This window comes from Chiloscyllium plagiosum, unplaced genomic scaffold (assembly GCF_037043375.1).
Source record: "Chiloscyllium plagiosum isolate Xiang-an unplaced genomic scaffold, Cpla_swu_hap1 HiC_scaffold_3, whole genome shotgun sequence".
NCBI lineage: Eukaryota > Metazoa > Chordata > Chondrichthyes > Orectolobiformes > Hemiscylliidae > Chiloscyllium > Chiloscyllium plagiosum.
In genome coordinates, this window is record NW_028270141.1 from 109,434,296 (window position 1) to 109,459,114 (window position 24,819).

The following is a 24,819-nucleotide window of genomic DNA, read 5'->3' on the forward strand; positions in this document are numbered from 1 at the left end:
TTGGGATTCTGAAGGGAGATTACAGAGGATTAGGCAGAAATTTAAAAAGGAGGTCCTCAAGTGTAGTAATATCTGGATTACTCCCAGTGCTATGAGCTAGTGAGGGTAGGAATAGGAGAATAGAACAGATGTATGCATGTCTGAGGAGCTGGTGTATGGGAGAAGGATTCACATTTTTGGATCATTGCAATCTCATTTGGGGTAGAAGTGACCTGTACAAGAAGGACGGATTGCACCTAAATTGGAAGGGGACTAATAGACGAGCAGGGAAATTTGCTTGAGCTGCTCGGGAGGATTTATACTAGTAAGGTGGGGGGTACGCCCAGGGAGATAGTGAAGAAAGATCAATCTGAGACTGATACAGTTGAGAACAGAAGCGTGTCAAACAGTCAGGGCAGGCAGGGACAAGGTCGGACTAATAAATTAAACTGCATTTATTTCAATGCAAGGGGCCTAACAAGGAAGGCAGATGAACTCAGGCCATGGTTAGGAACATGGGACTGGGATATCATAGCAATTACAGGAACATGGCTCAGGGATGGACAGGACAGGCAGCTTAATGTTCCAGGATACAAATGCTACAGGAAGGATAGAAAGGGAGGCAAGAGAGGACGGGGAGTGGCATTTTTGATAAGGGATAGCATTACAGCTGTGCTGAGGGATGATAACCTTATTGGGATTGTATTATACACCCCCGAATAGTCAGGGGGAAATTGAGAAACAAAAGTGTAAGGAGATATCAGCTATCTGTAAGAATAATAGGGTGTTTATGGTAGGGGATTTTTACTTTCCAAAAAGAGACTGGGACTGCCATGGTATTAAGGGTTTAGATGGAGAGGAATTCGTTAAGTGTATACAGTATGTGGATGTACCTACTAGAGAAGGTGCAAAACTTGACCTACTCTTGGGAAATAAGGCAGGGCTGGTGACTGAGGTGTCAGTGGGGGAGCACTTTGGGGCCAGCAACCATAATTCTATTAGATTTAAAATAGTAATGGAAAAGGATAGACCAGATTTAAAAGTTGAAGTTCTAAATTGGAGAAAGGCCAATTTTGATAGTATTAGTCAAGAACTTTCAAAAGCTGTTTGGGGGGCAGATGTTCGCAGGTAAAGATACGGCTGGAAAATGGGAAGCTTTCAGAAATGAGATAACGAGAATCCAGAGAAAATATATTCCTGCAAGAGTGAAAGGAGAGGCTGGTAGATATAGGGAATGCTGGATGACTAAAGAAACTAGGGTTTGGTTAAGAAAAAGAAGGAAGCATATGTCAGGTATAGACAGGATAGATCGAGTGAATCCTTAGAAGAGTATAAAGGCAGTAGGAGAATCCTTAAGAGGGAAATCAGAAGGGCAAAAAGGGGACATGAGATAGTTTGGCAAATAGGGTTAAGGAGAATCCAAAGAGTTTTACAAATACATAAAGGACAAAAGGGTAACTAGGGAGAGAACAGGGCCCCTCAAAGATTAGCAAGGCGACATTTGTGTGGAGCCGCAGAAAATGGGGGAGATACTAAACGAGTATTTTGCATCAGTATTTACTGTGGAAAAGGATATGGAAGATATAGTCTGTAGGGAAGTAGATGGTGACATCTTGCAAAATGTCCAGATTACAGAGGAGGAATTGCTGGATGTATTGAAAAGGGTAAAGGTGGATAAGTCCCCAGGACCTGATCAGGTGTACCCTAGAACTCTGTGGGAAGTTAGAAAAGTGATTGCTGGGCCTCTTGCTGAGATATTTGTATCATCGATAGTCGCAGATGAGGTGCCTGAAGACTGGAGATTGGCAAACGTGGTGCCACTGTTGAACAAGGGTGGTAAGGACAAGCCAGGGAACTATAGACGTAGCCTGATGTAGGTGGTGGGCAAGTTGTTGGAGGGAATCCTGAGGGACAGGATGTACATGTATTTGGAAAGGCAAGGAATGATTAAGGATAGTCAACATGGCTTTGTGCATGGGAAATCATGTCTCACAAACTTGAGGAAGTAACAAAGAGGATTGATGAGGCTAGAGCGGTAGATGTGATCTATATGGACTTCAGTAAGGCGTTCGACAAGGTTCCCCATGGGAGACTGGTTAGCAAGGTTAGATCTCATGGAATACAGGGAGAACTAGCCATTTGGATACAGAACTGACTCAAAGGTAGTAGACAGAGGGTGGTGGTGGAGGGTTGTTTTTCAGACTGGAGGCCTGTGACCAGTGGAGTGCTACTTTTTGTTATTTACATAAATGATTTGGATGCGAGCACAAGAGGTACAGTTAGTAAGTTTGCAGATGACACCAAAATTGGAGGTGTAGTGGACAGCGAAGAGGGTTACCTCAGATTACAATGGGATCTTGACCAGATGGGCCAATGGGCTGAGAAGTGGCAAATGGAGTTTAATTCAGATAAATGCAAGATGCTGCATTTTGGAAAAGCAAATCTTAGCAGGACTTATACACTTAATGATAAGGTCCAAGGGAGTGTTGCTGAACAAAGAGACCTTTGAATGAAAGTTCATAGCTCCTTGAAAGTGGAGTCACAGGTAGATAGGATAGTGAAGAAGGCATTTGGTATGCTTTCCTTTATTGGTCAGAGTATTGAGTACAGGAGTTGGGGAGGTCATGCTATGGCTGTACACGACATTGGTTAGGCCACTGTTGGAATATTGCGTGAAATTCTGTTCTCCTTCCTATCGGAAAGATGTTGTGAAACTTGAAAGGGTTCAGAAAAGATTTACAAGGATGTTGCCAGGGTTGGAAGATTTGAGCTATAGGGAGAGGCTGAACAGGCCGGGGCTGTTTTTCCCGGAGCGACGTTGGCTGAGAGATGGCCTTATAGAAGTTTACAAAATCATGAGGGGCATGAATAGGGTAAATAGGCAAAATCTTTTCCCTGGGGTGGGGGAGTCCAGAACTAGAGGGCGTAGGTTTAGGGTGAGAGGGGAAAGATATAAAAGAGACCTACTGTGTAATTTTTTCACACAGAGGGTGGCACATGTATGGAATGAGGTGCCAGAGGAAGTGATGGAGGCTGGTACAATTGCAACATTAAAGATGCATTTGGATGGATATATGAATAGGAAAGGTTTGGATGAATATGGGCCCAGGTGCTGGCAGGTGTGATTAGATTGGGTTGGGATATTCGGTTGGCATGGACGGGTTGGACTGAATGGTCTGTTTCCATGCTGTACATCTCTATGAGTCTATGACTCTAAATTGAGGGTTTGATTAAGAAAAAGAAGGAAGCATTTGTCAGGTATAGACAGGACAGATCAAGTGAATCCTTAGAAGAGTATGAAGGCAGTAGGAGTATACTGAAGAGGGAAATCAGGAGGGCAAAAAGAAGACATGAGATAACTTTGGCAAATAGAGTTAAGGAGAATCCAAAGGGTGTTTACAAATACATTAAGGATAAAAGGGTAACTAGGGAGACAATAGGATCCCTCAAGGAAGGGCTTATGCCCGAAACGTCGATTTTCCTGTTCCTTGGATGCTGCCTGACCTACTGCGCTTTTCCAGCAACACATTTTCAGCTCCCTCAATGATCAGCAAGGCGGCCTTTGTGTGGAGCCGCAGTGGACGGGGGAGATATTAAACGAGTATTTTGCATCAGTATTTAATGTGGAAAAGGAAATGGAAGATATAGAATGTAGGGAAATAGATGGTGACATCTTGAAAACGTCTGTTTTACAGAGGAGAAAGTGCTGGATGTCTTGAAATGCATAAAAGTGGATAAATTCCCAGGACCTGATCAGGTGTAGATTAGACTGGTGCTGGAAATGCACAGCAGGTCAGGTGGCATCTGAGGAGCAAGGAAATTGACGTTTCAGGTAGGAGCTGATCAGGTGTACCCTAGAACTCTGTGGGAAGGGAGGGAAGTGATTGCTGGGCCTCTTGCTGAGGTATTTGTATCATCGATAGTCACAGGTGAGGTGCTCGAAGACTGGAGTATGCCTAATGCGGTGCCACTGTTTAAGAAAGGTGGTAAGGACAAGCCAGGGAACTATAAACCGGTGACCCTGACGTCAGTGGTGGGCAAGTTGTTGGACGGAATCCTGAGGGACAGATGCACATGTATTTGGAAAGGCAAGGATTGATTAAGGATAGTCAACATGGCTTGTGTGTGGGAATTCATGTCTCATAAACTTAATTGAGTTTTTTGAAGAGGTAACAAAGAGGATTGATGAGGGCAGAGCAGTAGATGTGATCTATATGGACTCCAGTAAGGCATTCTACAAGGTTCCCCATGGGAGACTGACTAGCAAAGTTAGATCTCATGGAATACAGGGAGAACTAGCCATTTGGATACAGAACTGGCTCAAAGATAGAAGACAGAGGGTGATGGTGGAGGGTTGCTTTTCAGACTGGAGGCCTGTGACCAGTGGAGTGCCACAAGGATCGGTGCTGGGTCTACTGCTTTTCATAATTTATACAAATATATTTGGATGTGAGCATAAGAGGTATAGTTAGTAAGTTTGCAGATGACACCAAAATTGGAGGTGTAGTGGACAGCGAAGAAGGTTACCTCAGATTACAATGGGATCTTGATCAGATGGGCCAATGGATGAGAAGTGGCAGATGGAGTTTGACTTAGATAAATGCGAGGTGCTGAATTTTGGGAAAGCAAATCTTAGCAGGACTTATGCACTTAATGTTAAGGTCCTAGGGACTGTTGCTGAACAAAGAGACCTTGGAGTGCAAGTTCATAGCTCCTTGAAAGTGGAGTCGCAGGTGGATAGTATAGTGAAGAAGTTGCTTAGTATGCTTTCCTTTATTGGTCAGAGTATTGAGTACAGGAGTTGGGAAAGTCATGTTGTGGCTGTTCAGGACATTGGTTAGGCCACTGGTGGAATATTGCGTGCAATTCTGGTCTTCCTTTCGGAAAGATGTTGTCAAACTTGAAAAGGTTCAGAAAAGATTTACAAGAATGTTGCCAGGGTTGGAGGATTTGAGCTACAGGGAGAGATTGAAAAGGCTGGGGCTGTTTTCCCTGGAGTGTTGGAGGCTGAGGGGGTGACCTTATAGAGGTTTATAAAATCATGAGGGGCATGGATTGGATAACTAGACAACGTCTTTTCCCTGGGGTGGGCAAGTCCAGAACTAGAGGGCATAGGTTTAGGGTGAGAGAGGAAAGATATAGAAGAGTGCTAAGGGACAACGTTTTCATGCAGAGAGTGGTACGTGTGTGGAATGAGCTGCGAGAGGAAGTGGTGGTGGCTGGTACAATTGCAGCATTTAAAAGGCATCTGGATTGGTATATGAATAGGAAGTGTTTGGAGTGATATGGGCTGGGTGCTAGCAGGTGGGACTAGGTTGGGTTGGAATGTCTGGTCAGCATGAACGAGTGGGACAGAAGGGTCTGTCTCCGTGCTGTACATCTCTATGACTCTATGACCGCAAAATCAAATTGTTATTATGACTTTTCTAAGATTATGATGTTTTGGATCTGCCTTTCTGATGTAATACAATCAGCCCAAAGAATCTGTTCTGATGTCTACCTGACAGCAAGCCTGGCTAGTTTAGTTGTTAATGAGTAAAGTATGTCTCAGCTCTGTTACTTGAAAAAATATGCATGATGGTTACACTTGAAGGCAATGGGAGCGGGTTGCACACTATCAGTGAATAGACTGTCAGGTCCCAGAATTTCATTGAGAATGTTAGGTTGCAAATAATCATGCTTGAAACTGTCCACTATTTCTATATTAAGAGAGTTGGATCTTGAAGATGGCTATCCAGATATAATGGCCATGTGGTTGTCATCACCATGAAGATGGGTTTTGAGATGGTAGTCACATAAAATATCTCTGGAAATTCATACACAGGGTTACTTTTCCAGGATCCAGAGTGAGGCAAGCCACTATGGCAGTAGTTACTACAGTTCAATATTGAAACATGGAAAATAGGATCACGAGTAGGCCATTCATTATGATCATCCATCTCACCAGCCTGTTCCTGCTTTTCCTTCATATCCTTTGAAGCTTTACTGCAAAGTGCTGTATCCAACTCTTTGAAATCATAAAATGTTTTGTAAAAGCAAATTCCAAAGGCCCACTACCTGAAGAAATTCTCCTAATCTCAGTCCTAATGATTTTTCTTGTGTCCTTAGACTTTGTCATAAGCCTCTGGACTCCCTCATCATCAGGAACATTCTGCATCTGTCCTAGAGTAGAACAGAATCCCTGCAGTGCAGGAAAAGGTCATTTGGCCTATTGAGTCTGGGTGGGATGCTCTTCAGAGGGTTGGTGTGAACTTGATGGGCTGAATGGCTTTCTTTCATCCTGTGGGGCTTCTATAATTCTATGAGTCCATACCAACTCTCCAAAGAGCATCCCACCCAGACCCAACCCCCACATAACCTCACAATAACCATGGCCAATCCCCCTCACCTGCACATCTTTAGTCTGTGGGAGGAAGCCGGAGCACCCAACAGAAACCATGCAGAAACTTGTAAACTCCACACAGACAATTATCTGAGGCGGAAATCAAACCTAGGTGAGGCAGCAGTGCTAACCACAGCCATCATGCTGCCCAATCCTGTCTCATCCTGTTGGAATTTTATAGGTTTACACAGGAATGCAGGTGAGAGATTGCACTTGGTTCGACAAGACTGAATTCATGAGTTAAAATGAGGCAGATTTTTTATCTGCTTGCCCCACATACCAACTGCCCCATCTTATCAGAATTTCCGTGAGGCAAATGACATCCAAGTTGATGATGGTAAACCCTACTATGGTCTTGGACTTCCATTTGATAGCATTTCATATCAACATTACAAGCTAAACTTACATCTGTGAAGAAATGCAGAGAAAATGTTGGTGTTATTGCTAAATATTTAAAGAATAGAAAACAGTGGATATTCTAATTCCAGAAGTGTAGTTGGTAAAAAACATTGGATAATCTTTACACATAATTTTATATTTATTTATGAACCCAAAGAGCACACTTATAGTCTATGTCTGTTTATATGGTCTCAAGTGAATCCCCAGAAAATGTCCAACAACTGCATACAATGAAAAGCAATTAATGTACATGTAACTGTGGATCCCAACACTGTTAAAATTGGAAGCTTTACCAATGTCCCAAGGTTTAGCTTTTAATTTGCAGCAACGATGAAGTCTGAAACCCATTGCAAACCAGTGTAATTTGTGATTATGTCACATTGAATGGGAAGTAGAATCAAATAAGGTCACCGAGAAATTAGAATATAAGCTATACTAATTGTGAGTGGACTGGACAATTGTAAAAGTATATAAGATATTAATTGGTATGCAGAGTTTACTCCAGATAACCATTCAAAACTGAATAGTTGGAGTGGGATAAGGGCAACATCAATCCAAGTGAATAAAAGGTAGTGTTAGAAGTGATATTTTGTACACAACAGAGTAGATAAGCAGGTGGGACTGCCCTTTTAAACAGAGTGATAGAATAAAATCTCTAGAATAAGAAATAAAAGCCTACAACATTAGGTTGCTGGGATTCGTTAGCTCAGTTGGCTAGATGGTTCAAGAGGGTGCAGAATAATATTAACAATGTGGCTGAGGTAAGTCTCAAAGCCTGTCTCCCTGCTTTGCCTCATACTGATGGTTTGGCATGAGCCAGGGTTAGCATTGTCAGACAATGTGGATGTTACAGAGAGAGGGTGTGTTGTCAATGCAGATGGTCTGCAAATCCCATTTAGGTTCTACTGATCATCTGGTCCAACTTTAGTGATTGTTTGTTTTGGAATGCCTGCCCTATTCTGATTGATTCTAAATAGAAGTTTGTACATTTTTTCATCTCTTCTATGAAATGAACCTCAGAGAACAGATGTTCAAACATGTTAAATTTCTTTATAGTTTCGTGACAAAGATTTAATTGGGCAGCACGGTGGCTCAGTAGTTAGCACTGCTGTCTCACAGCACCAGAGACCCAGGTTCAATTCCCGCCTGAGGGGAGTTTGCACATTCTCCCTGGGTCTGTGTGGGTTTCCTCCGGATGCTCCGGCTTCCTCCCACAGTCCAAAAATGTGCAGGTTAGGTGAATTGGCCATGCTAAATTGCCTGTAGTGTTAGGTGAAGGGGTAAATGTAGGGGAATGGGTCTGGGTGGATTGTGCTTCAGCAGGTCGGTGTGGACTTGTTGGGCCGAACGGCCTATTTCCATATTGTAAGTAATCTAATCTAATCGTATTTATGAGCTTGTGCACGAATATCAAGATCTTCGAGATGCACTGAATATTAGACTATCAGGAGGGTCAGAATATGGAACTATAAAATAACTTCTATAAAATAATTTCCAAATGCACCAAAGTAAAGACCTAATCAAATCTTTTGTTATAAAGCTTCTTATAAAGTTACAAAGTTGTATTGTTAAATTCAACACAAGTTAAAAATATGCAAACTTATCTTTTAAAATGAAATATTCAATTTTTAAATTAAAAATTCCAATTACATTAAACTCCTTCATATATTTATATTTCATTATGTATCAATCGTCTGTTAGCAATGGTCAAATTATAACTATGTATAAATATATATGTATCACTCATTGCACTTGTCTTTCTGTAAAAGTTGTGCCTCACAATGCTGGATTAATGATTGTTTTCAGAGCAGAAAGCTGCTCACAATTTATTTTTAGAACATTGTTTCCAAAGGATAAATGTAATTCAATGTCATGTTCTCACGAAACTACTAAAACGAACAAACATGATCTGCCTTTTTAATACTTGTCACTTAAGAGGAGGAGAAAATGGAGGCAAATCAATCATATTACTTATGTGATTGAATATTTCTCAAAAAAAAATCCTGGCAACCTATTGAAGAAGAATCTCAGATCAGCTAATTCTCATGATTTGGAAAGTGGGCAAAGAAATGCAGATGGAATACAATGTGGAAAGTGTTATGTTTTATACTCAGTAAGGAAGAGTAGAGGCATAGACAATTTTCGAAATGGGAAAGGGCTTAAAAATATGAAGCACAAAGTAATTTAGGAGTCCTAGTTCAGGTTTTCCTTAAGGTTAGCATGCAGCTTCAGTTAACTGTAGGAAGGCAAATGCAATGTCAGCATTCATTTCGAGAGGGCTGTAATACAGGAGAAGAGACATACTGCTGAGGCTGTATAAGGCTCTGGTCAGATCGCATTTGGAATATTGTGAGCAGTTTTGGGCCCTATATCTAAAGAAGGATGTGCTGACATTGGAGGGGGTCCAGAGGAAGTTTTACAAGAATGATTCTGGGCATGAAGGTCTTGTTATATGAGGAGTGGTGAAGGACTCTGAGTCTATACTCAATGGAGTTTAGAAGGATGAGGGATGATCTCATTGAGACTTAGAGACTATTGAGAGGCCTAGATAGAGTGGATGAGGAGATGATGTTTCCACTAGTAGGAGAGACTACAACCCAAGGGCGCAGCCTCAGAGTGGAGCAGTCAGCCTTTGGAACTGAGGTAACATGAAATTTCTTCAAACAGATGGTAATGAATCTGTGGAACTCATTGCTGCAGAGGGCTGTGTAAGCCAAGTCATTGAGTGTCTTTAAAACAGCGATAGATAGGTTCTTGATTGATAAGGGGATCAAGGGTTATGGATAGAAGGCAAGAGAAAGGGGTTGAGAAACATATCAGTCATGATTGAATGGTGAATCAGACTCGATGGGCCAAATTGCCTCCTATATCCTATGGATTTTGAAATAGCCATAATTACACTATACTGCTACATATTGGTTTAGATTTACATTGGAATGAAAATGCATGATTGTAATGTGACATTGATATAACACCTGATCACAAACCAATAAATAAAGATCTTGAGTTGTCTAATTGTTGTTGTATAACTTTGTCAAAGTGACTTAAAGGGGTTAATACTCAATACTGTGCAGCTCCACCCCACTGATATATAGATGACATTCTTTGGGATGAGCTAGCCAGTTACCATTTAAAAGTCTGTAGTCTTACTTGTACAACTAACAACTGTGTAAATGAAGAAATATTTATATGTTCTATCTTGCTATATAGTCAACCAGTTAGATGTTAATGTATCTTTACAACTATTTGATAAACAAGTCATTGTTACTCAAGCATGTGCTTCTTCCAAACGCCATTGTAGTTAATCCTTTGCCACTTTTTATTAATCAGACCTTACATTATTACTAGTAGAAATCCTACCAAAACTGGCTCAGGCACATCTTACAATATGGCAGCAAAGTGATGTGAAATGCTTTCACATTGAAGATATCATTAAGAGCACAACCCAAAGAGATGGGAGAGGACAAATTTTGACTAAAAAAACTGAGAGCCTCTTTAAGAAGAACTCTTAAGCCTCTTCAACAAGAAGGACAGATTCAGATTCAGTCAAGGAATGATAGCGACAGAAAGTGCTCTTCCAGTAGAGGCAACAGGCACGCCCCAACCCCCCACCCTCAACCCAGTTCATTTTTGAGTGCAAGAGTTGCCTGCCTCTGTTTGGCTGGTGGCTCTCACTGGGGCAGAACTTACACCAACAGCAAGTGTGCCATATGGAAGTTTACAGTGGGTGAGAGATAATGGATCTGGCAGGGAGTGATGTCATGGCCCAGAGAAGGGAAATGGGGCATTGAGTCTTGAAATAGGGAAGGGAGGATTGGTGTCAGGTTATGTTCTGACGAGATGAAGTAGAAGGTTTAGTTTAATAGTTACTGAAGACTCTTGCTTCATGATTAACAATTTACTTAATGGCAGTAAAGGCATTTAATGATCTAATTTTAATGGATATTTCAGAGGGTTCCAAGTGTTGGGGATTGCTCAGTGGAAACATCAATTTCCCAGAAATTCCTTTGGAGTCTGCTGCAATGGGAATTCTGCACGATCCCCGTGAGCAACTCCCAGCTAGGCTGAAAAAACAACTATTTGGCCATCAGAAAATCCAGGCCATCAGACCCAAGTTTGCTCATTGTAAAGGCAGCACAGTGGTTAGCACTGATGCTTCATAGCTCCAGGGACCTAGGTCCAATTTCACTCTTGGGTGACTGTGTGGAGTTTGCACATTCTCCCTGTGTCTGCATGGGTTTCCTCAGGATATTCTGGTTTTGTCCTACAATCCAAAGATGTGTAGGTTAGGTGGATTGGCTAGGCTAAATTGCTCTGTCAGGGATTTGCAGGCTAGATGGATTAGCCATGATTTAATGTTGGGTTACGGAGATAAGGTGGGATGCTCTTTGGAGGGTCACCGTGAACTTGACCCTGAATGGTCTCTTTCTGTACTGTAGGGATTCTATAGTGTGAAACTAGATTGGAGTGTAAGCTGTGAGCAAGCACAGAGGCTGCAAAGAATAAAGACAAGTTCATTTAGTAGACAGCAAGGTGGCTATGTGTGTGATGATTCTTTTTGGTAATGAAAATAGAAAAGCAGAATATTTTTTAAAAGGCATGAAACCCTTTAAATGTTATGTGCAGAGCAGACTTGATGGGCGGAATGTTTGCTCCTGTAACGTACGGTCTTCATGTTCAGAGAGACTTGGCTGCACTTGTATATGCAGCATAGCAAGTTAGCCTGCAGGAACAGCAAAGAATTCAGAAAGCAAATTATGTGCTGGCAGTTATACAAGGAAACTGGATTTTTCAAGCAGCGAAATCTTGCTGTAGAGGACTTTGGTGAAACTGCATCTGAAATATGGACATAATTTTGATCTCTATACTTAAGGAAGGATACAATATCCTTGAAGATAGCAAAACACTGCAGATGCTGAAGTTCTCCAGTAAAATTAGAGTGTGCTGCAGAAACCTGGCTGTATCTGTGGTGAAAGAATCAAAGTTAATGTTCAAGTCCACTATTACTCTTCTTTGAAAACACAGAGGTTGTTTCCTACAGCTGGCAATGCAGGGAACAGCCTCTGAAGCTCATTTAGGACTGAAATGAAGAGAAATTTCTTCTCTTAAGAGTGTCATGAACCCTTGGAATTTTCTCTTCCAACAAGCTGTGGGTGGTCCATCAAACAATATATTCAAGGCTGGAAAGACGTTCAGGGAATCAAGGGATATGAGAGTTGGCCATAAACTGGAACTAAAGGAGAAGCTTAACCACAACTATATTATGTGACAAAGAAGTCTCAAGCAGCCACGTGGTCTGCACCTGATATTCCTTAATATTACAGCAATGGTACTGAAAACCTATGCTTCAGAACTTGCCATTCGCCTAGCCAAGCTGTGCCAATACAGCTACAATGCTGAAATCTATCTGGCAGCACTGAAAATTGCCCAGCTATGTCCCACAAAAAGCAGGATAAATCTAACTAGGTCAATTACCACCTTATTAGACTATCCTGAACATCTGTAAAGTGATGGAAATTGTCATCAACAGTGCTATTGACCGGTGCCAACTCGCAAATAACCTGCTCAGTGATGCCTAGTTTGGCTTCTATTGTGACCGCTCAGCTTCTGACCTAATTACAGCCTTGGCTCAAATGTGAAGAAAATAGCTGAACTGAAGTCCAATATTACTCTACTTTGGAATTTTGCAACACTGAAGTTCTTTCCCATAGCTAGGGGATCTAGAGAACAGCTGAAAAATAAGTTTATGGAGGATGAGAGGACATTTCTTCACTCAAGTAGTGAATCTTTGGACTTCTCTTTCGCAGAGGGTTGTGAATGGTTCATTATTGAATGTATTCAAGGTTGTTAGACGACTGAGGTGAAAGTGTCTGCCCTTAGCATCAAAGCCACATTTGTGGCATCAAGGAGCCCTAACAAAACTGAAATCAATGGGAATTGAAGGGAAAATTCTCTAATAGTTGGAGTCATTTTTGGAACAAAAGAAGATAGTTTGGTTGTTGGAGGTCAGTCATCTCAGCGCAGCTCTCTTGAATGAATTCCACTTGATTAGCACCATATCCACAAATATTCACTCCCTCCATCGTCAACACATAGTAACAGCAGTGTGTACCATCTACAAGATGCATTGCAGACATTTACTAAGGCTCCTCAGATGGCATCCTTGAAACCCATGGCCAGTACTATTCAGAGAACAAAGGCAGCAAAAACATGGGAACAGAAGCATCTATGAATTTCCTTCCAAACCACTCACCATCCTGACTGAAGTATATTGCTGTTCCAATAGTGTCGCTGGGTCAAAATCCTGTAATCCCATACTCCCATAATGGCATTATGAGCATAGCTGTGCCAAATGGACTGCAGTGTTACAAGACAATAGCTCACCACCACCTTCTCAAGGGCAATTGAAGATGGCCAATAAATGTTGGACCACCCAGTGATGCTCTCATTGCCTGAATGAATGCTACTAATAAAAAAAAAACGTGTTATCTTTCGCTTGTGGGTAGGTGGAGGAGCGATGGCCTTATAGGTGGAAACATAAATAGATTTTGAGATCCAGTTAACGAGGTGATTGCTAGTCACATCCATTTTGAGTGAGAGCAATGGCCAACTAAATCAGGCGCAGCTCTCTTTTGGTAAGGCTGGTATAATGAGGCAAAAATGATCACCCATATAACATGAAAAGACGATTCAGCCTATCAGTTCACTATAGATTCCAGTTTAGCATTTTTACCACCAGAGTAAAAGTAGTAAAATAAATATTCCCCTGAACCCAAAGATTATTTTGCAAAGTTCCCTAATACCTCTCTTTATAAATACACATCCTATTAATCACCAATGACTATTTGTTCATTTATGACATTTTCACAATCCCAACAGCACTGAGAGCATGTAACTGTATATATAGATATATATGTATATATTGCGTATGTTCTATATTTTCTCATGTATTTGAACATTCTATCCCTCTAACTTTTAATTCCCTTTGATAGTGATATATACCAAACTTAGCTTTTAAAGGAGTTAATTGATGTAACACAAAATACTTTCACTGGCAGAAGTAACAGCTGCAGCAGTAGAAACAACAGTCAGTCAGTCAGTCTGGACCAGACTGGGGAAAATGTAGCAACAAGCGGCTTTTCTTTAAAAGTTTAGAACCGCCAGAACCAGGGAAGTAAATTCAGAAAAGCTTTTGAGGACAAGGATCTCACTAAAGGCAAAAGAGGAAAATCTGAATCATACCAGGAAAAATCCAATGACATAGGGCTAGGTTCAGTCCTGTAAAAGAAAGGATAAAATACTTACTTTTATGGCAGAATTCTAGGTCGAGAAGCAAAATAATGAAAAATTCATTAATAATGTTAATTCAAAAATAATGAAAAGTTTATTATTTTTATTAAAAGCATGCAATTCTTCATTGTGAAAATTATGATTATTATGTCAAAAAGTTCTTTGCAAATAGGATCATTCTTTAAGAAATTCTTTAAACTGGCAATATAATCAATAGAATAGAGCTAAAATGTCAAAGGCAGAGGAAGATTTCATCAAAAAATTGTTTTGAAACTGAAACATTTTCATTTTACAATCAAAAATTCTTAAAGGGGAGAAGACTTGCATTATCATTTTCTTCAGATAAAAAGGAGACAGATCAATTGAGGAGCAAGCAGAAATGGTGTGCATCATCCATATAGTTGCAGAAGAAGAGATATGCACTGAGGAGGGAGGTAAAGGAGTGCCAATCCACTATTTTAGTTCTTTACATCTTTACATTGCAAATTAAGGGTCTTTACAGTCTTTGCTTGATTAAAATTAATTTTAAACCATTTGCTGGAGCAATATAATACTGAGATTTGAAACAAGGTTTACGATTGAAAGCACGGAGAAAAAAATTCAATGAAGGTTTGAAGATCAAAACTACAAAACTGTCCAAAATTACCACAATTAATAATTTAAAGCTTTATTGAGTGAACTAATCTGCTTCATCACTAGTTAAAATACAATCACAATCTCAAAAGCAATTTTAGCAATTGAACTGAAACCAAAGTTCAAACTTCAAGAAAATCTTCAAGAAGATACAGCAGAATTTAAATAATTTTCAAAAAGCTTTCAGTATTTAAAGTGAGCATTTTTAAGTAAAGAAATAGAGAAAGTTAGCACACCTCGAAATTCAAGATTACAGATACTTCAGTCAGAGAACTAAATTGGTCAGGGGATATAGAATTCTTTCAGGTCTATGTACCAAATCACAAGAAAAGCAGGTTATATTTATTCAGTGGGACAATTAACAGATCATGTTATTCACCAAGAAGAGGCTAAAGAAGATACAGTTCTCTTTTGATGATGTTTAAGATGCATTTGGTAACTATTTTCTATTAAGAACCAATTGTATTACAGAAAAGAGGAAAATTAGATAAAAGAATACAATTTCCAGGTGACTACAGTTTCAAGATGATGGTAGACAGCCTAACAACAGCTGATGAAGACTTTGCTGGTGAAGTTAATGTGTATAACCGAGCCACAGTAACACAGTGGCCAAGAACATAGAGCAGACACAATAAAATCAGGCAGGAGCAAAAAATGTGAGACAGAATGTCTCAACATTTGTCGATATTGTTTTGAAGGTTGACACAAAAGCAAATCCAATGGACTGACTGTAAAGACTTACTTCAAACATCAACAGCATTTCACTGACAGACTGACCATTCTACCTTCTGTGAGAGCTGTTGGGACATATGTGTATCACCAAATGCTTGGCCAAAAGTTGGCTTCTGTTTGGTAATTAAGGATCTCAAAAAAGCTAAGATCTCACAGCTGATCACTGAAGATAGTGATTAATTACTTCCCCACTAGACCCTGCAAGCAAGTTGGAACTGATGTACTTGTGCTTGATGGATGTTGTTATTGGACTCCAGTTATTTTAAACGATGGACTGAGGTTAAAATAATTAGATTAGATTAGATTACAGTGTGGAAACAGGCCCTTCGGCCCAACAAGTCCACACTGACCCGCTGAAGCGAAACCCACCCATACCCCTACATTTACCCCTTACCTAACACTATGGGCAATTTTGTATGGCCAATTCACCTGACCCTGCACATCTTTGTGACTGTGGGAGGAAACCGGAGCACCCGGAGGAAACCCACGCAGACACGGGGAGAATGTGCAAACTCCACACAGTCAGTCGCCTGAGGTGGGAATTGAACCCGGGTCTCTGGCGCTGTGAGGCAGCAATGCTAACCACTGTGCCACCGTGCCGCCCACAGTGCTGCCCACAATTACATAACACTGGTGTAGTTGATGGAGACCTACACAAATTATTCACTACCCGTGGGTTTCCCAGAACAGCAAAGATCATGTCTTGTCTGTATATCAAGGGAACTGTACGCAGAAATCGATTGTGCCCCTGGGTCTAATCTAGCTGGAGTACCCTCTGAATTGACAATGTCTGTGCTGGTGGAAAATGCAGGGAACATCTTACTGGTGCTTCCTCTGATGGTTCACAGCTCAGCTTATTCTCTGTGGTGATGGTAGTCATGAGGTGTCTTGTGTTGGACCGACTCCTGTGTGCCACTAGTGCCTGTAAAAGAGAAGAGAAAGAATTAGTTGATAAATAGTTTATACAGATCAAAGTGTCTGCCTTTGTGCACATGAACAAAAGCAGAGTGCAATGTTGTTTAATAGCACCCTGGGACACTTCTATCTCTCCATCATTATAGGAATGGTGCTGGTTTTCTCTGGAAAACTTTATTGATCACTCCTCAGAGCAGATGAGGATCTCAATATCTGGCTGGCCATTGCTGTTTTTGGTTCTCTTTGTGTGGTTGTGCGATAGCTTTTCCTGCAATGAGATAAAAGGAAAGATAAAAGGAATATGATGGCACTGTGTGTAGGAGCACATTGTGAGCATGAATAACCAGGTCAGATGGTGAGCACTTCCTAGAAAGTGAATGGGAAGTACAGTTCCCAGGAAGGATTAATACTTCGAGAGTTGGATTTGTCAGTGTGCTGGGCATTGCATATCATATAGTCAAGGGCTGCAGGCTATCACCCTTAATGAGATGCCTAGGCAGTGGCAGAGTGAGGCTGAATGATGTTCCTGTGAGTGTGAGGTAGCAGAGTAAAGCTGGTGCCATTTACCAGTGCAGATTGCAGCAGGCCATTCATTTCTTACAGCACAGCAGCTGGTGCACCAGTGAGGGCTATTGGTACTGACCATCACAGATGACCTTGCAGCAGGCTGGATGGATTTGATAGGACAGCCTTCTGGTTTCATTCCCGGTAAGAGGATCTCCTTCTTTTCCTATAAGGGTGAACTTCTGTTCCTTGGGCAATCTCTTCAGTTGCTTGGTGGTACTTGCCACAGGGTCATTGGAAGCTTCTGCCTTGTAGCAGATGGAATAGTGTCCAGCTAGTCTTTGAATATGCACGAGAAGCTGTGCCACTGGAAGGTGCAGGAATACTCTGCTCACTCACCTCCAGAAATAATGACCGTTAACATGATCAGTGCCATATTTAAGTTCCAAGATGAAATATCCTAGCCAGTGAGACTGAACACAGACCTGATTCTTTCCTCCAGAGGGTAGTAAATAATTTATTTGAGAAAGGCATAAAAGAAGTAAAATGACAAATAGTATTGGGACATGTCTGTGATCTCTGAATTTAAAACTAGAATTTAAAGCCGTATGAGAATTCATTGGTTTCTCTATTTATAACTCCTGATTTCTATATTATTCAGACAGTGTCAGCTTTGGTTCAGTAGGTGGCTCTCTCAACTCTGAATCAGACAGTTGTAGATTCAAGCCCTGATCCAAGACTTCAATGCAAAAGCCACCGGGGTACAGCACTACTGAAGCTGCTGCCTTTAGAATGTCTTTAGAACCAAGGTCCCCTTTACCCTCTCAAGTGGATAGAGATGGAGAAAATAGTGGCGGAGTGGGCCATTCAGTGCTATGAACCTGCTCAACCAATTTGATCATAGTTGACCATCCAATTCAGTACCCTGGACCCAATTTCTCCCCATCCCTTTAGCTCTAACAATTATACCTAACTCCTCTTGAAAACATTCTTGAAACTAGTTTTGGCCTTGATTGCTTTCTGTTGTAGCAAATTCTATAGGCTCCCCACTCTCAGGGTGAAGAAATTTCTCATCTCAGTCCTAAATGGCCCAGCCCAAATCCTTAGAATGTATCCACTGGTTCTGCTTGAAATTTCCCATTTTTAAAAAATCTATCATTACTTCACAGAGTAACATTTAAGTCTGTGCTTTAAAAAAAAATTGAACTAGCTGCTCTTCAAGGAAAATTGGTCACACAGCTGTCATTGAAAAAGTGCATTAAAGCCGAACTGGCAAGTTTGTGGAAAGTGACTGCAAACAATTTGTTTCAAATATATGTGTTCTTGCTTGATCTGGGTGCGTTCTTCTGCTATGAAGACTCAGGACAGCAACTTGTTGCTTCATTCCAAGTGAATATTTATGTCTACCACAGTGAGGACATTTACATTCATTTGGACACTGCCTCTCTGCCTCCTATGGTCAGGATTAACAAAGAGAAAAGTATCTTATTTTGGGTGAGTTACTGTCCATAAGTCAACTTAAAGAAGAGAGAGGAGCACAGCTTATTGTTATTTTCCAATTTGAGGGGACATTGAGTGCAGTAAGTGGAAGTTGTGAATTTTTCCATTCACTTGTGGGACATGGACATTGCTGGCTGGTCAGCATTGATTGCCTGTTCTTAGTTGGGAGAAAGTGAGGACTGCAGATGCTGGAGATCAGAGCTTAAAAATGTGTTGCCCCCTTGAAAGTGGTGGTGAGCTGCCTTCTTGAACCGCTGCAGTTCACGTGCTTCAGGTAGCCTTACAATGCCCTCAGGCAGGGAATTCTGAGATTTTTACCTAGCAATGATAGAACGGCAATATATTTCCAAGTCAAGATGGTGAGTGGCTTTGAGGGGAACTTGCAGATGGTGGTATTCCCATGTATCTGTTGCCCTTGTCCTTCCAGATGAAAATGGTTGTGGGTTTGGAAGGTGCTGTTGTATGATCTTTGGTGAATTTCTGCTAGATAATACACACTGCTGATACTGAGCATTGTTAGTCTCTCAATATTCATTTGCTGTTTGTGCAATAAACAAATGAATGATTTAGAATTGGGTCCAGCACCTGAAGTTTCAGTCCACCTTCTGGAACATTGCAGAAACCCAAAAGACACAGGTAAAACACATTGGAAGAAGTCTTATAGGGGCATGAATGATATGGGCTAAGATAAGAAATGTGGCAGAATCTGAAAAGTTCGGTGAGACTTGACTCAATGTCATTGCATCGTTTAACTAAGTTCTAGGTGTTGAGAAATTCTTACCAGGCACCAGTGTGTTGTCAATTAAGGGGAATTCTAACTTGCTCATAACCTTATTAAAACATAGGACATAGAAATTACAGCATAGAACAGGCCTTTTGGCCCACGATGTTGTGCTGAGATTTAATCCTAATGTAAAATATAGTAACTTAACCTATGCACTCCTCAACTCACTGCTATCCATGTGCATGTCCAGCAGTCGCTTAAATGTCCCCAATGACTCTGCTTCCACCACCACCGCTGGCAACACATTCCATGCATTCATAACTCTCTATGTAAAGAACCTACCTCTGATGTCTCCTTTATACCTTCCTCCTAATATCTTCAAACTATGACTTCTCGTATCAGTCAATCCCACCGCCCCATGGCCCAATATTTCAACTCCCCATTCCCACTCTGCTGAGGACAAGGAGGTCCTGGGTCTCCTCCACGCCGCTCCCTCACCACCCTACGCCTGGAGGAAGAACGCCTCATCTTCTGCCTCGGAACACTTCAACCCCAGGGCATCAATGTGGACTTCACCAGTTTCCTCATTTCCCCTTCCTCCACCTCACCCCAGTTCCAACCTTCCAGCTCAGCACTGTCCCCATGACCTGTCGCACCTGCCTATCATCCTTTCCACCTATCCACTCCACCCTCCTCTCTAACCTATCACCTTCATCCCCACCCCGATTCACCTATTGTACTCTTTGCTACCTTCCCCCACCCTCCTCTTTGACCTATCACCTTCATCCCCACCCCCATTCACCCATTGTACTCTTTACTACTTTCCCCACCCCCTCTCTGACCTATCACCTCCATCCCCATCCCCATCCCCATTCACCTATTGTACTCTATGCTACTTTCTCCCCAACCCCATCCCCCTCTGATTTATCTCTCCACTCTGCAGTCACCCTGCCAAATTCCTGATGAAAGCTTTTGCCTGAAACGTCAATTTTCCTTGGATGCTGCCTGACCTGTTGTGCTTTTCCAGCACCACTCTAATCTAGACTCTGGTTTCCAGCATCTGCAGTCCTTGTTTTTACACATAATATTGTTGTTTTACCTCACCTTTTTGCACCTTGCCCCTCAGCCAAAGATACCAGTCTCATGGTACTGCTGTCTTGCTTGCCATTGAACACAGATATGAAGCAAGGAGGCTTGCCATGATTGTCTGGAGAGATAACCTTTGCTCCGGGGCTCTTGGGACAGCATTAAGAGCAACCTCTGATACCAAACAAGGGGCTTGGACACCAGAGATTGGGATGGGGAGCATTTACAGTTTTGCAACCTGTAAGTAGCATAATACCACAGGGATCAGTGCTGAGGTCACTTTTATTTGTAACATACACTAATGATTTGGGTGAGGAAAATTAATGTAATGTAGCCAAGCCAATAATAGGTGGTAAGGCAATGGTGAGGAAGACACAAAGAGCCTGCAGAGAGATATAAATAGGTTAAGTGATTGGTCAAAAATATTGACAGATGGAATATAATGTCAGAAAATGTGTGGTTTAGCAGTTTTGTAGGAAGAATAGAGGAGTTAAATATTATTTAAATGGTAAAGATTACAGAAAACTACATTAAAAGGATTTGGAGAGCTCATGTATGAATCACAAAAAGCTAGCATGCAAATTCAATGTGTAAAAGGGAAGGTAAATGGAATGTTGGATTTAATTTCAAGGGAAATATAGAATAAAAGCAGGTACGTTTTGCTAAAACTATGCAAGGCACCAGTCAGACCACAGCTGGAATACTGTGAACAATTTAGGTTCCTTTAAAAGACGAGAGAGGGTTCACAGCTGATACTCAACATGGAGGACAATCTTAAAAGAGGTTGAGTAGTTTGAGTCTGTACTCATTGGAATTTAGAAGAATGAGAGGCAACTTTATCGAAACATATCAATAGGACTTTTAGTGAACTTGTCAGGGTAGATATGGAGAGATTCTTTCTTCCTATGGGAGAGGCTAGGATCAGAGGACATAATCTCAGAATAAGGGATCTCACATTTAAGACAAAAATGAAGAGGAATTATTTTACTCATAGGGTAGTGAATCAGTGAAGTACTTTATTGTAGAGGGCTGTCAAAGTTGGGTTGTAAATATATTCTAAGTTTATATAGATGGATTTTTAATCAGTAAAGGATATCAATAGTAATACAGATAAGGAAGGAAAGTGGAGTTGAAGATTATCAGATCAGCCATGATTTTATTGAAAGACAGAGGAGACTTGATGGGCTGAATGGCCTACTGCTGCTCCTCTGTCTTATGGTCTTAAAAGAAGACTGACTCGAGAGACAGTCATTCAAGTGGTGAGTATCGCAGATGCCTGGAAGCAACACAGATTTATCACAGGAGATCAGAAGAATCTTGTTTATTACCAAGGTACATGTGAGAAGCAAGTGCAGCAAGTGGGACAGAAACCAGACACTAATAGTCATTGTCAGAACTGTACAGTATCATTTGTTTACAGATAACATTACAGAGTCATTGTCAATTTCAGAGGAATGTTACAGAGTCATTGTCAGTTTCAGCAGCTATGCAGAAGTCCATTGCTGCAGTAATTGGTCATGATCGTTCTTCCTGAGAAGAAAGATCGTTTTCCATTACTGCAAATCTAAGATATTAACACTTGTATACAAGCAGTCTCAGGTAGTTAACATTTCTATTGAAGGTGGTGGCTGGACTCAGACACTTCAGTGGGTATAGACTTTACTGATGAGTATTCTCTCTCCCACCTGCCTTAAACTAATTATCTATGTTCTGTGTCTATTGTGCTGACATTCTGTTGGCCTCAGGCAGTATCTATGTATGCTTTGCTGTACTTTTCCATGTAATGGCTCAGCGACCATCTTGCGTGCTAAGTGACCAACTTATGGCTCATTGGGCATCTTTTATCTGTGTGCCCCATGTCAGCATGCCCCATGTGAACTCCCACTTCGCAATCATACAACAACCAGTCAAAGGACAACGGGGAGATTTCATGGGATTCCCTACACTCATGGTGGAACTCAAACAGAAGACAGAATTAATCAAGATGAGTTATGTTACTGCTGGTCTGAGACAGTGGACAACAACTCAACAGTAGGCTCAATCAGGAGCAGGAGAATGAGCAAGAATGTGTCCATACCATTTGACAACATTGAATAGAAGAATGGCCAGATTTATTAGTTGGCAATGAACACATTTTGAGCGCTGATGATATTTCACAATTGGAAATGACTTACTGTTGTATGATGGAAGACTGGCTTTGCTTCAGCAAAATGGATATGGTCTTACAAATTCCATAGAATCTACCACTTAGATGGGATTACTAATATCCATTGATATAGGACATGGTCAAGAAGCTTTTTCCTGCTTTAAAATCCATTATTCTGTCAAGAAGGAAGTGCCTATAATGAAAATGTAGCATCTGGCCAAAAGGAAGAGATAGAGAATTCTGTAAAAAAGAAATTACTTATTTCAAGAGGATATCTGTCCTCCAGACAGGGAATTTAAGTGACTACAGGACCTCACATTATCAGGAACAGAATAAACATCAACAGTCTCCAATCCACTGATTTTCCAAATCTGAAGAGGATATATTTTGGGAGAATAGTGAAACCAACAGACCACTACAAATGCCGGAGGAAAGATCACAGAAGCGCTTCACAGAAGGCTCCCAAGCACTGAGGATATCACCTAGACAGGGGACGAAACATCTGCAACACAAATTCCCAGCTCGGCGAACAGAACCATAATGAGAATAAATTTGTTTCCTCCGTGGAGATCCATTGCCAACAGAACATCAATCATGTAAAGAGTTTTAATGCTGCAGTTGGGAAACACCAGGTACTGAATATAAATGGTTGAACGAGAAATCAGGATACTTTCCGATCCAGTCCTTCAACTTAACTCAGTGTACTTGGTCCCCGAACATTCCAGATCTTGATAATAAATAAATATATAAACATTGAAGCCAATCACAATATGCTTAATTACAAAGCTGTCTGCTTCAGTTTCTTTTTTTTCTGCTGTTTTCCCAATCTGACTGCAGAAAGATTAGATAAATGCAATGATGAGCCTATTACTTTGGTCATTTTGCCACAAATTATTTGGAAAACAGAATAAGGGCTTTGGGGTAAGAAGAAGCATTTTACTTTGCCTTTTCAGAGTCAAGGTGGAGGCCCTATAACAGGGGGACTTGGAATGTAACTCTGTGTGTAATAAACAATTTTTACTTGGCAGATGTTTGGTTGCAGAATAGAAAACTAGCAACCCTGCTGGCATTACCACAAAGTGAAGCATGCTGCTGCTTTAATTATTGGGGAAATTATAGACCAAGTGTTCAGATTACTCTATTTCAGGCCCAAATGGGAACCCATCAAAAAGTGAAATAAATGCAAGGCCAAAAGTATCCAAGCCAAGTATTTAGAATTATGGACTCAGTAGAAACTAACATTATTTGGTAAGAGGAACAGTAGGGCTAGTCATTAAAAAGAGTGAAATGAAGGTGAGTGGTACTGCCACAATGTGTGGCACTGATGGTATTATCTGCTGACTGAGGGGATTAGTGAGACCCTCAGTGTTTCCTTTTGGGAAGATTTGCTGAACCAGACACCAAGTGTGAAATAGTATTGCCACCATTTGCTTTTCCCCAGGAATTGAGACCCCAGGGGCTGATATCCTACCTAATGCGATCTGCTAGCTATTCACAGACTAAATGCGTTTCAGTAGCATCAGTAGGAAGGTTGGAGGCTAGAAGAAGAGAGGAGCATGGGAATGATAGGAAGAGCAGGGGGAGGAGGTGGACAACACAACATGTTGGCAGCTGTGGTGATTTGATGTTTAGAATTGAAGATTTTGCAGAACTTATAACACTGAACCCCTCCACGTGCAACAGAAATTACAGTGGGTGGAAGTTTAGAGACCTGACATCAGCAAAATGTTCAGTAATGTAGAAGCTTCTGTGTGAGTGAGTGATTCTGCAACAATGCAGGAGTCCAATATGCTGCAGATCTGCGTGGTCAAGACATTATTTCACCAGGCAGCCATTGGGTCCTATTAAAACAAATTGGGGGAGTGTAAGACTGAGTTTACCTGCTGTAGTAACTTGTGCAGGAACAATTGTTAGAGGGCCAACTCCACGATGTGTAGCACTGGGCAGGACTTAGCTAATTGGAGCAACTACTTCTGATTTGGTGTATCAGGAGTGTACAAACATTCGCAACAATGCCAGCCAAATGAGCCTGTCCTGTGACAGCCTCCAAAACAAAAACTGAAATTGCTGGAGCAATGGGGCACAGGTCCCTGCTGGCTTCATTTGTGGTAGGTGCACCCAACTCTAGCTCCTCGAGAACAGTGTTAGGGAACTGGAGCTGAAGCTGGACGAACTTTGGATTATTTGGGAGGTGGAGGGGGTTTTTGAGAGGAGTTAGAGGGAGGTAGTTACTCCACAGCCACGTGAAGAAGGTAGATGGGTTACCGTCAGTGGATGGAAAGCGAACCGGCAGGGAGTGCAGGAATCCCCTGTAGTGGTTTCCCTAAGTATACCGTTTTGGATACTGTTGGGGGGATGACTTACCGGGGTAAGCAATGGGGCACAGGTCTCTGGCGCAGAGTGTGTCCCTGTTGCTCAGAGGGTAAGGGGGAAGAGGAGCAGAACTTAGTTAGGGGACGGATACGAGGTTTTGTGGGAATGAGAGAGACTCACGATTGGTGTGTTGCCTTCCAGGTGCCAAAGTTTGTG

General features: G+C 41.4%; 1 long non-coding RNA gene and 1 pseudogene across 1 annotated transcript in view; both read right to left on the bottom strand.

Moving 5' to 3' along the window:
• Positions 1-14,133: 14,133 nt before the first annotated feature.
• LOC148150640 (uncharacterized) overlaps positions 14,134-24,819 on the bottom strand; it is a 134,592-nt gene continuing 123,906 nt past the window's right edge. Inside the window, exon 3 of the long non-coding RNA XR_015754273.1 lies at positions 14,134-16,337. This is a non-coding gene — a long non-coding RNA (uncharacterized LOC148150640). The remainder of the gene's footprint in view (positions 16,338-24,819) is intronic.
• The window catches only part of LOC148150641 (uncharacterized), a 48,175-nt pseudogene continuing 39,867 nt past the window's right edge, over positions 16,512-24,819 (bottom strand).